The sequence below is a fragment of the Amia ocellicauda genome, chromosome 23 (assembly GCF_036373705.1).
Source record: "Amia ocellicauda isolate fAmiCal2 chromosome 23, fAmiCal2.hap1, whole genome shotgun sequence".
Lineage (NCBI taxonomy): Eukaryota > Metazoa > Chordata > Actinopteri > Amiiformes > Amiidae > Amia > Amia ocellicauda.
This window is the reverse complement of record NC_089872.1, coordinates 5211770-5224637: the sequence shown is the minus strand read 5'-3', so window position 1 is coordinate 5224637 and position 12868 is coordinate 5211770.

The window sequence follows — 12868 nt, the reverse complement described above, 5'->3', positions numbered from 1 at the left end:
AATTGCCGTATTTTCATTCGTTATTACCGTTTTGACCATAGTACATGTTACTTAGACAAATGTTGTGTTATAGTGCAGTGTTTGATTAGTTTGAGAACCACCGCTATAAATTATTGTAGGTTTTATAATGAGTTTTAAAATGTGACACTTTTCAAACCAGAGGAGCTTTTCCAGATCAGCAGGGACATACGCACCCGGGGACACAAATGGAAATTGGACTTCAAGGCATTCAAAACAGAAAACAGGAGACACTTCTTCACACAGAGAGTTGTCACAATCTGTAACAAACTCCCCAGTGATGTGGTTGAAGCTGAAAATTTGGGAACATTTAAAAATAGACTGGATAGGATCCTTGGATCACTTAGTTATTAATGGACACCAAACGAGCACGATGGGTCAAATGGCCTCCTCTCATTTGTAAACTCTTTTAATATATATATCTTAATTAACTATGCAAAAAAATGTCAGGCTACACTGCTAGGCATTTCACTTTAAAGTAATGTAACAAAAAAGTAATATATATAACACTGCTTTAAAATATGATCTGATTTGCAATTTCCATAATTTCTAAAACATGTTCAGACATGTATCATTATTTTGTGTAGAGGAAGCACCCGCCTTTGAGAATGTCCATATGGTTCACAGAGTACTATAGTCTTACATTCCTTCTGACAGTCTTCCAATTAATCAATTAATATAGAGCTTTTCACAAATTGTGTTTTTAGGGTGACGTCTGAACGAGGGGGATTATCTGCTTTAAAAATAAGTCGTACAGGGTATCCTTTTATGACAAAGGCTGTTTTAGTAAATGTTTGAATGCAGCTGTGTGCTTCTGGGATCCGATCCCATGCTCTGATGATTTTTTCCATCATCTCTCTTGCCCCAGGCTTGCACTTGATCTACATTCAGCACCTCATCTTCGCCCTGATGCCCCTCAACCGTGTCGCACTGTGAGCCTTCACACAGCACTAAAAGCAGAAATACCATTAATCTCTCAAGATAATTAAAGTGGTTTCAGAAAGTGTTACATAGGCAAGAACACAACCATCCAAACAAGGTTGCGGCTTTCCAGAGATTGGTGTTAAAACTGAAGCTTACAGTTCAGCATAAGTTGCAGTTGCAATGTTTTTGTTGTTATTTTTTTTAAAGCAGAAGTATTTTATTTTAGAAAATGGGTTTGATGTGTTAATAGGTGGAAGGGAAGCCAGCTAGTATTGTAAATCACAGCTAACAGAGCAACACTACACTTAGATGTTTAATAACACTGCTTATGAAATTATATTGTCCTTATACATGTAGAATATAAGTTTAAAGAGACTGAGTCAAAATATGTTGTTACTTACTCTTTTGTTAGTGCTGGCATTTCATTCATTTCTTTATTATTATTATTATTATTATTATTATTATTATTATTATTATTATTATTATTATTTAGTTTAGAATTTGGGGGACCTTTGGCTATCCTTTACATAGATTTTAAGAAGTCATTTAAGTTTTTTAAAATCATTCCTATTTTGTAAGTACTACCCACCAACTGAGTACTAATTATCAGACAGCAATGCATAAGGCCTGGGGCTTAACAAGGATAGACAGCTGTGCTAATTTTGGGTCTTTAATGATGTGTAAAAAGGATTGCCAATATTCATTTATCTGTTTCCCCAAGAGCCCACTGGGCAAAAGTCTGATGCATCCAACCAATGCACATTTTGAGGTACGTTAGACACACCGAATACACGCACACTGCTTTCAGTTATACTAACCATTTTCTGCTGTCTCAGGCATACTGAGTTGAGTTAGGGAAATGGACTTTAACTGACAAAAATGACAAATGAAAAAAGCAAGTTCGATTTACGGTTGGAGCTAAGAAGAACAAATAATTCTTGTTTGAATTTTCTAACATCCTTCTTAGATTACACCATATTAATGAAGTGTTAGTGAGATACAGTCCTCCACTAGGTTATTCCACAACTGAGAAACATTAGCCCTTTTTCTGCATTTTCATAAACCTCTTTAATCCTCACTTACTGAAGTGAACATGAAAATGAAACCTGCACCACCAAAATACTAGATATTCGCACAAGCCCATGCACTTTAGACAACATCAACAAGGAACTGTGTTTCTAATGGACAGGGATTGAGTGAGTGACCTTTTACAGTGGAACACCTAAGTGTCTTGGTGATTTCCAAATTGTGTGCAAAATTGAACTTTTTAAACAGGACAGTTTTTCACAAACCCTGGCCAAACCTGATTTTAAAAACCCATGGGATTTTGTTTGTGATTTTATAGGAATATGTGTGCATGTGAGGGTGGGTCCACTTGTCCCTTTAGAGGGCAGGGTCACTGCAAATCATGACAAAGTTATTCTGAGTGATCACCTTTATCCTATGGTGAACCATTTCTATCCTGATGGGAGTGGTCTCTTCCAGGATGACAATGGGCACGAGGGCTCACTGAATTGTGTGATGATTATGAAAATGATGTGAATCATTTGCTATGGCCTTCGCAGTCACCAGATCTCAACCCAATTGAACACCTATGGAAGATTTTGGACCAACGTGTTATATAGCGCTCTCCACCACCATCATCAAAACACCAAATGAGGGAATATCTTTTGGAAGAATGGTGTTCATCCCTCCAGTAGAGTTCCAGAGATCACAGAGTCTATGTCAAGGCGCATTGAAGCTGTTCTAATGGCTTGTGGTGCCCAACACTTTACTGAGACACTTTATGTTGGTGTTTCCTTTAATTTGTCACCCGTCTGTATATATGTGTGTATGTGTATAAATATTATTTCTTCAGTCTGCTAGGACTGGCAATTGTAATGGCATAGATGTCAGCTGAGATTCTTACCAGGTCATTTACTTTTAATTACTTGGCGCAATTAATTAATGGTATTTGTTCTGGTACAATATGCAGATCTTACAAAGTACTGGAACAATTCTACCAAATCAGCAACTGTATCATGGCATGTGTGTGTGTTATAGATATCTGAAAATCTTTTCATTAAAATTGTCTCTTACTGTGGAGTATGTCTGTCGCTTTTCACAATGCATGCATTTACTGACTTGAAATACCAAGTACATCAATACAAGTGCCAGAAACACTGCAGGGCAAATTCAGCCATCCTGCATGATTTTAGGGGCCAATAATCACATTTAGACACATTTTTCCATTACAAGTCTGTAATTTGCAATTTAAATAATTGATCAGTTACTCCATAGGGCCCCAGACGCCTTGGTAGCTGCAATACCTTCACAAGCATTCTAATGAAACTCTTTTTCACTCAGCCTTCGACACTAATAAAGCTTGCTTATTTGTGAAGTCATCATTTATTTTGTTTAGTTTCATAAGAAAAACAGAACTCTGCTAAAATAACAATAATGTATGACATGTGAATAATGGTATAGTTTGTTTACTGACAAGAAATAATTTTATTTCTCAATTTAAGCTGTCAAAGCTGACCACCCACACAAATTAATCCATGTGGCTCTTGTGTGCTCAGCCTACGTATTCCTATTTATGCACTTTTCCTCAAGCCTCTGCCTAGTTTTGAATGATTTTCACATATGCAAATTACTCTTACCCTAAATGTCCTTTGGAAGGTGGAAATGTGGATCTGTTTAGCAGAGGGAACCTAGAGACACTGTTGTGTGGGTTGCAGGGCTCTATGCTTTATCAATAGCCTTCAGAGTACTGTGCGACACCAACTTCCTTCCCGACTTCCCTTCACAGACGTCAGTGTACTGTAAGTAGAGTAACTAGCAACCTAAACAGCTACAACAGTTGAAAGCCCATGCTGAACAGCTATAATAATATATGCAATTTAAAAATAAATACTTGAAAAAATATGCCTAAACAATATAGCATTATTCTTGCCTCCTGTTTTGCTACAGCAGCATACTTGTAATTCTTTTTTCATACTTTTCAACCACTTTCTTTTGTCACTCAAGGGTTGGAGTCTGTTTCAGTTTTTGTAAGATGTCTCTTTCAATGCAGTGTCAGTAGGCAGTGTATATCTCTCTGTGATTTGCCAATTCACCTTATATGGAAATTAAAACATAAATAAACACTTTGACATGGTGCTAGGAGGAGCACATAATGACTGACAGGTCAACACTACGTATCCCAGAAGCCCTGGGAAAATGACGCGGTGCGTGGGAGCACCTGACCCGCAGGGCTGCCAGGATTGGGGGGGTGGGGAGCAATTGGGAGCAGGGTAGTCTCAATAAGGGCTAGTCTTTTTTGTTTGTTTGTTTTCATTCACCCCAACACTGTAATAAAATCACAGTTTGCATCATATGTTGTGAGTCTGTCAGTTTCCCTCGGCCCTGGCTATTTCTGGGAGCCCAACACAGTGGCAGCAGTTAACACAAGAGTGCTTTAGAATTTTTCTTATATTAATTTTGGGGGGAGGGTTTTGTTTTTTGTTAGAAGATGTGAAAGAACTTCATTATAACCCCTATTGTAATTAATGTGTGCTATTAAAATATTTCAAAAACAGTTAACAATAGTGTCTTATTGTAATGGACAAATATGGGTTACCTACTTAATTGCATTGTATTTCATATTACAATAACACACACTCCTTAACCCATTTTGTAATGCTTAATATGGTAACGTTCTCTGAACAAAACTTTTTCTTTTCTTTTATGGAAAATATACAATTGGAAGAGCTAATGGTTTATACAGTATACAGTACAAAGGTATACTGCTATATTTTGTGCCACTTTGTCACTGGTTAGAGAAGATTGACCATAAAATGAAGACAAAAACAGACACTACACACCTTCAGATTACATCAGAATCAAAAAGGCTGTGTAGTGAGACATTACATTGTTGTGTATTTTCATGTAGACCTTCAAATTAGAAACAGTTAGTGCTTTGCCCTACATAGAAAAAAAAGTCACATTTGACCAGTTTGTTGAGCTACTGTGTGCCAGTTTTTCATATATTCTGCTCAGTGGGTACAAAGGAATCAAGTGTGAAAATTGCTATAAGGATTACGGTTTCTATAGAAACCAGTTCCAGCTTGAAGCAGAAATAATTGGCATGTAGTTACATGGAACATGCATTAAAATGATCAGGGTATGAGAAAGATGTGGTCATTTGAAAATGAGCTATGAGCTTCATTAGTAAACTATAGATATTAAGTACAGTAGATTGACCTAATTGGGCTCAATAAAAATCAAATTTTGCTCTTTTGTTACCTGATTTGTTCTCTGCTATACATTCCTAGTTGATATATGTTTGAAGTATAAAACACAGCCCTTCTTAAAATAGTTAATGAACACAGTATTACACCTTGTTCTGAATTAATGTCATTTGTAACCATAAATAATAACATGGAGATCTTAATAAAACCACCAGCAGTCAAATCAAAATGATAGTCGTTTCATTTCTTCTGCTCACAGTCTTATTCCTTTTCTCACATGTGTCATATCCTATTGCATACTTCCTCTTCAGTTGTGCTATTTCATGTCATGCTCTCTCTCATCTTATAGCCTAAAATTGCCCCTGGTTGGTGTGGTGGTTAAAGAAGACTTTCCTACAGATGAGGGAGGTGGATTGAATCCCACTTGTGCCATTTGGTGGCTTGTGCTTGGAGTTCCCAGAGGGTGGCGTACAATTGGCCCATTGGGACCAAGGGAAAAAGCCATCAGGGAATAACTGTTCCATCTGCATCATAACCTCTCACTGGTGTGGTAGATGGACTCTAAGCATTGTGGGATTGCAGTATGCAAAATACAGGATAACCTTGATGGCATGGGGATTGGAGTATGTAGGCTCTGTCTTCAGCCTCCTGAAGTGGCCCAGAGATTGTAAATGAGATTACAAATGTATCATAACCAAGTTTTTACTTCTGAATATGTAATGTACAATGGGTTTTTCTATGAGAATGGACCTTAATAACATACACTTAATAGTGTACAATTAATCACTAGTGAAGGTCACTTATTATGGGACTATATTGTAGCAAATGGGGTCTCTCTTTTCATATATATATGGACAGACACACTTTTCTATGCCAAACCAATTGGCCTTTATCGGTCTAGATGAATACAGTGTATCCCTGCCTAGGACCCTGCTGGGTGCCCTCTCCCTTATTAAAGCTGTATAAATGCAATTTGTGCACCCAGATATAACATGTTAGTCAAAGATTGGGATGAAAGCTAATAGAAACCTGCCAACTTTAACTCAGAGGTGGCTTCAGTTTTTGTCAGATGCTTCTCTCTGATGCTTAGAAATATAAACACATGAAGGTACAGATTTGTAGATTTGGAAACATTGTGTATTTAACATCAGACAAGCACATCAGACAAGAAGAAATCAATACAGGGCAGCATTCTTCCACACGAGAGCAGGGAAAGGCTGTGGAGGTTGGAAACAGGGCAGGCAGTGTTCAAAGCAGTAGGTCATGATCCTGTGATAAGATCAGAGAACCACCCTTTCCAATAGGGCCCAGTCAAGTCCCTGTGGAGAAAGGGAAGCTCATAGAATGCTTTAAAATTGCACATTGTGAACTGTTTCCTAGAGATCAACACAAAGAAAACAAGTTGCGTTTTTTACTTTTTAATGCAACTCCCATGAAAGGACCATTCATCACAATAGCTGGCAGCTTAAATATAATGGGCCAAGTACAGTCTGGTCTTGAGCTAGGGGACAGATTTCAAATTGTGTTTGTTTTATTTACAAGCAGGAGCTTGCCTTGGCTGTGGCCTTGCAAACTGTGCAAACCGAAACCACACTAATCATTGAGTGACAAAAACAACATGCTGTAATGCCTTCTAAAATAATTTTGTTTGGTGGCCTGTACCACAAAGCCATCCCAGGGTGAGCTTTACACCTATAAATACCGAGCTCTAATGATTCAGAATGTAATCAATGTTACGGTTATTACTATATCATTGATTTCTTTATTCGAAGAAAGGATGGTGATAGAAAACATATGTATCAGTAGATCAGTTGTACAGTATAGGCAACATCAGATCTGCAGAGACTATAGACCAGGAAATGAGTGGCCAATTAGACCAATTATTTTAGTAATTGGTTCAATTAAGTTTGGAAAAGCTTGAATGGATTGATAGCCATAAGCTATAATTATTATTATTATTTTTTTCCTTGTAAAGCGCTTTGAGATGCAACTTTTAAAGGCGCTATAGAAAGTAAAGTTTTATTATTATTATTATAAGACCCTTAGGCTCTCCAGTAACATGAGTAAGTTTCACAGATCTAGATATTTAACAATGGAAGAAGAACCACAGCTTTTCAATGAGGGTCAGAACAACTTGGGAGACCAATGCATGGGTTTTTATGACCTGTTGGTTGTTTGTTCTTTTTCTTTTCTTCTTTCTCCCTATCATTCTTTCTCTTTTATAGTCATTATCACATTGGACAAACAAATCCATCAATGACCCATCAATGACCTGAGATTCCTGAGGGTAACTTTAATTTAATACCTGAGGCACTTTAGCACATAAACCAACATCTTAACTCACTGGAAACTCCTAACATTGCTTCATGTGTAGGCAATAGGACACAATAGGGTGTTGCTCATGTTTGTATACATGCCCATAAGCCTAGTGGGGCATTAAATGACTGTAGGAAAACTAGCACCTCAGAATACAATTACCGACTTAGGTGTGTGGTAATCAAAACAATGAATGTCAATCAGCATAGTGCCAAACCAAAAGCACAAAGTGAATACATTGAAAGACAAATGATGAAAAGGGAAACAAAACACAGCAAAATGATACAAAACAACAATTGTGGTGGTGTAAAGGCCTTTAATTAATGAATTGATTCAGTGATCGCTTTAAGAGGTCAGAATTACCAGTTCCAGGTATTAAACTACTGATAATTGAGAGGTACATAGAAAACCTGGAGCACTGTTTTCTCAGTTTTTAAAAATGTTTGCATATTGTATCTAATGGATTGTTTGAAACTGAAGTTTGGGAGAAAGACCAGTCTGGAGCCTGACTTCTGCCTTTCCCATCGAAAGAGAAACACACTTTCCCAGCATTTGTTGCTTTGCATCCCTCTTCTACCCCAAATTACGCCTTTTGCAGCAGCCCCTTGGCTCATTCCACCTAGTGGGGGGGCTCCGATGGCCTCGTCCTCATGGCCAGGTCATTGTTCCCTTAGTCAAGTGAGTCTAGGCCAAAATAAACTCTATTTAACTTCTACATATGCCCATTGGGGTTGTCTGTACTCATGAATGTTTCAGTTGGTGCGTTTAAGGTCTCGATTCCATCTCCAACTGCCATCTCCTCTTGCTAGCCTGTCCACAGAGACGCCAGAACATTTTATTAGTAAATCCTTAAATTAAATATCAGTCTTTAACAGTAAATGTAAGTATATTATTCTTAAAGGCTGGTTTCCATTTGATTGCATTTCCCTGTGAATGGTTATTAAGTTAATTACAGCGAACTGACAATTTGTGTCTTGTATGATTGTCTCTTCTATATTCATTACATGTATCAATGTGTAAATAGTGATGTCCATTTATTTGGGGAGAGGATGCTCTGATGATTGTATATATAAATATTTTGTATTTAATGCAGAACAATAAAGAACAATATTTAAGTCCACATAAGAGCAAAGCCTTTGTTTCTGGGTCAAATCAGCCTACCTGTTAATTGCCCAGGAATTAAACAATTTACTGTGATCTTTTTCACTTTGCACGTGGTGTAATTTTAAAGACAGGTATTGTTCTGAACCCTGAAGAAACGATTCAGTTCTATTTTTAATCTAAAATGTGCCCATAAAAAACACTGTGGGCATTGTAATTCCCCTTTGTTATATTCTGCACTGCATGTATTAAACATCTAAAGGAATTTCAGCTTAATAGGTATGCTACTAGCCTAGAACCCCCCACACACACATACAAATACACACACACACATTCATACTCTTCACTGCCACCACCTTGCACTCCTGATAGGGTAATTTGTTGTTGTTCAAAGCTTTTTCTCTTCCTTACAATTATTTTCATGACTGACAGAAATAGCATTGTCTAGGCAAATTCAAGCCAGCCAGCTCCACATTTGAAATTCCGCCTTCATGTCAGACATCAGCTTATCCAAGAGGGCAGTGTGTCTTCCCCTTTCTGCAGACAAAAAGCTAAATCTGTAAACAGGAGAAAAATGTCTTCAAAAGCAACCACTAGGTACTGGGAGAGATTTCGAAAAAAAAAAATCTTGATGTGTCGACATCTGTTTAGAAACGCGTCTCACTTCCCTTTAGTAAGGAAACGTATTCACCCTCCAATACAGGACAGCGGCCTTTGCTAACCCATGACAGTGCTTGTTGTAATTGTTATGCCCTTCAAACTGACATTCTGCATTCTTCTTATTAATGCCCTGAAGTCTGTAAATGAGCATTAGAAAGCAAAAGATCGACAACATGTAGAAAGGAGTTCTTGCCTTGTTCTTAATATTATTTGTTTGGCATGTACAGCCTTCCTCGTGAATATATATATATATAAATTGCCTGGTGAGCAGGTTGTGCAATTGTCAGGTTGTGCAATTGTCAAGTCAGTCAAATTCAGTAAAACTTGCCTTTTTCTTCTCGTTCTTTTGCATATAATACATTGCCATTTAAAAACAATAAATTGACATGCAGTCTGCTTGTTCAAAGCCCAATATATCAACATGAAGTGACACATGGCCTTACAGGGATTGTACCCCTATAGGCCTCTGCAAACTTATATAAGCCAACATTATTAAAATTGTAAAACAAAAATTGAGTTAAGCTACCCTTGTCACAAATGCCTTGACCAGGATTCCACTTCCTTTGCCCTCCACTAATGCTTTTAAGGTTTCTTCAGTTGTTAATTGTGGTACTAATTGCCGTAAACTGCTCTATTTGTAGGTCAGTTTCAGATGGGGTTTCCTTTCAGCATAACTTAAGCCCACTCTGCCAAGTAATAACAATCTGATATAGGTTACGATTACCTGAACTGGAACATTTAACACTTTCAAATTGAAATACAATATGTGAGAAGTGTTAACCATGCACTCACAATATGGGTAGTTAGTCAGATGGGTCTTTCTGTAATTTCACTTCCTCCCTGCTACACACAGAAGCACCTGTAACACGCCCAACCCGAAAGCGTCCAGTCACAGCTCAGTGCACTAATGCGCTCATTATAAATTATCTTCTGCATTGGAGTATTTAAAGCACTAGAATATGAATTCATTAAGAACTAGGTCAGTTGTGTAATGTTTTCTCGCACTCTCCTGACACAGTATCTCTGAAATGATTTGCCTCTCTTTTCTTTTTTTATTCTTTACAGTGTCATACAGTACTGCGTATGCGCCACTGCACTGCATAGTGTCAAATAGTTTGCAGGAAGATGTTTGTACATGCTTGGCTTTTCCTTGACCTCTTCCTTTTGCTTGTTGTCTTTTCAAACAGAAATCTGATTCAAGCTGGCTAAACCTCGTGCAAATCATCGTGGAAAAAAAAAAGAAAACGAAGGATGTTAAATGTCACTGCCAAATGCTTTCACTTTGCAGCACCCTTCAAATGTATTCTCCCTCTATCTACCAATGAAACTGATATGGGATCAGGTCTGCTGACAGACAATAAAAGGCTATTTTGGTTACATATTCTTTGTTGACTAACTCCTCTGGTTATACAGTCTGTTCTCTATAAAGCTGCAGTAAGCAGGTCGCTTTCTTCCCAAGGACTGGAGGTTTTGGGGACAAACCTGATTACACACAGACATACAGACAGGTGACAAATTAAAGGAAAAAACTGAATAAATGGAACATTTATGAATGCAGATGCCTCCAAAGAAGTGTACTGAATGATACAATTAAGCAATTAGCATCCTATCATGCTCTGTGGCATGTATACAAATGCTGAGCAGGCCCAGTTGGCCTCAATTTTGGATCAAGATGGCAAGAGGAGAGTTCAGTGGTGCAAAAAACTGGCACTGATCTAATTCACCATATTGTCGACAATTGGGGAGTGCATGTGTGGCGACACCAAGAGAACGGTGCAGGCCTGACTGCTTGACCCCTACAGTGAGGGGGTCCGGAGGCTCTGTTATGCTGTGGGGGACATTTTCCTGGCATGGTTTGGGTCCACTTGTCCCCTTAGAAGGAAGGGTCACTGCAAATCATGACAAAGTTATTCTGAGTGATCACCTTTATCCTGTGGTGAAACATTTCTATCCTGATGGGAGTGGTCTCTTCCAGGATGACAATGCCCCCATCCACAGGGCACGAGGGCTCACTGAATGGGTTCATACTGAGTATGAAAATGATGTGAATCATATGCTATGGTCTTCACAGTAACCAGATCTAAACCCAATTGAACAACACAGGACAGTATATTCAAATGCATTCAGTACTAATTAAGCACTGTCACTTAGAATCCCTCTCCTAGAAATAGCGAGCTTAGCTACAGCAGGTCTCAACTTAAAAACAAGAAGCAATACTTCACCTGATAAGAATGATGTAATTTTTTTTCAGTACTGTATGATTCTGTTGTCTGCAAAACTGCTGGTCTTACAGAGGTTTTTATATGTATAAATGGGAAACTATTCCTATTAATCTCCCTTGCAACCTAAACTGCCATTAGCAGCACAGCACTCATTCACACTAGAGAATGATCACAGCAAAAGCACTTTCTTTTGAGCAATTTCTTCTAGTGTTCAAGCCTATTGTCATTCTTAATTTTATGTGCAGTATTGTCGCATTCGCTGCCTGTTTATAAGCTGTATCCTACATTCCTGTTAAACTGCTCCACTTAGTATTCCACCGTGTCACTTATCCGCAGTAACACCGGAGATGATAATGCTCCATTATAGGTATCGCAATTATTTTAATACCTCTAAGTCACCTTGTGTAAAGGCATCCGCCAAACGATGCAGTATAATAAAAACGAATACCCCTGAGATCTTGCATGAACTAAAAACAATAATATTAATATGAATTACATTATTATTCATAATAATAATACAAATGTCAGTCAGGTTTGCGTGTTATTAATTAAAGCAAAATAATCCGTCTAAGATTTCGTCAGCAAGAGGTAACCGGCAGTGTGAGTGTCTGAACCCGTCACACAAATACTGCTGAAAGTAGTTATCATTTTACGATCAGCACTTTGCCTTCACTTGTGAGCATGAGCAAAATGCGAAAAAACACACACACATATATATATACTGCTCGTGACATATATATGTCATATCTTGCATTTTGGAAGATAAAGAGATGTCAAACGTGAGTCATAAGCAGACACTTCTTCTTTTGAAGACTGCAGCTGAAAAACAAGCCCTGACCCCGACAGTGCAATTTCCACATTACAAAAAAGCAGGATGACATGCAAAGATTTTTTAAAGGGGTTTCAGTTCTGTCCGCAAGGCTGCACATAAGCACATGCTCGTTATTGCCTCATATGATCACCAAAGCCATTTCCATTTAACTTTATGATGTGTTGAATTACAGCCCTTCTAGAACGGGAGAATAACTGCATTGTCAAAGGGGCCTTACTTTCCCCAGAAATACATTTTGATGTTCCCAGGTTTGCTGTCATTATCTTACATCATTTTGACCGTGCACATATGAGACTCTGTCATTTTGTAATTTCCCTGACAAAGGGCCCCAGTTCCCCACAAGGCCCCAACTTAATTTGGTTCTCAGGTCTGGCTCTCTTAACCATTTCACATTTCAAATGTACAATTGTGGATAGCCTCTGTCAGTTTCTGCAGCTCAGAGACAATTATATTCAACACAGTGAGAGTGTGCCAAAACCAAAGAGTAATAAAGAGAATATATATACATCTATTGGATAAAGCACTGCTCTTATTAATTAAGATATAAATACATTACTGTTTTATAGAATCTATAATAGGAAACA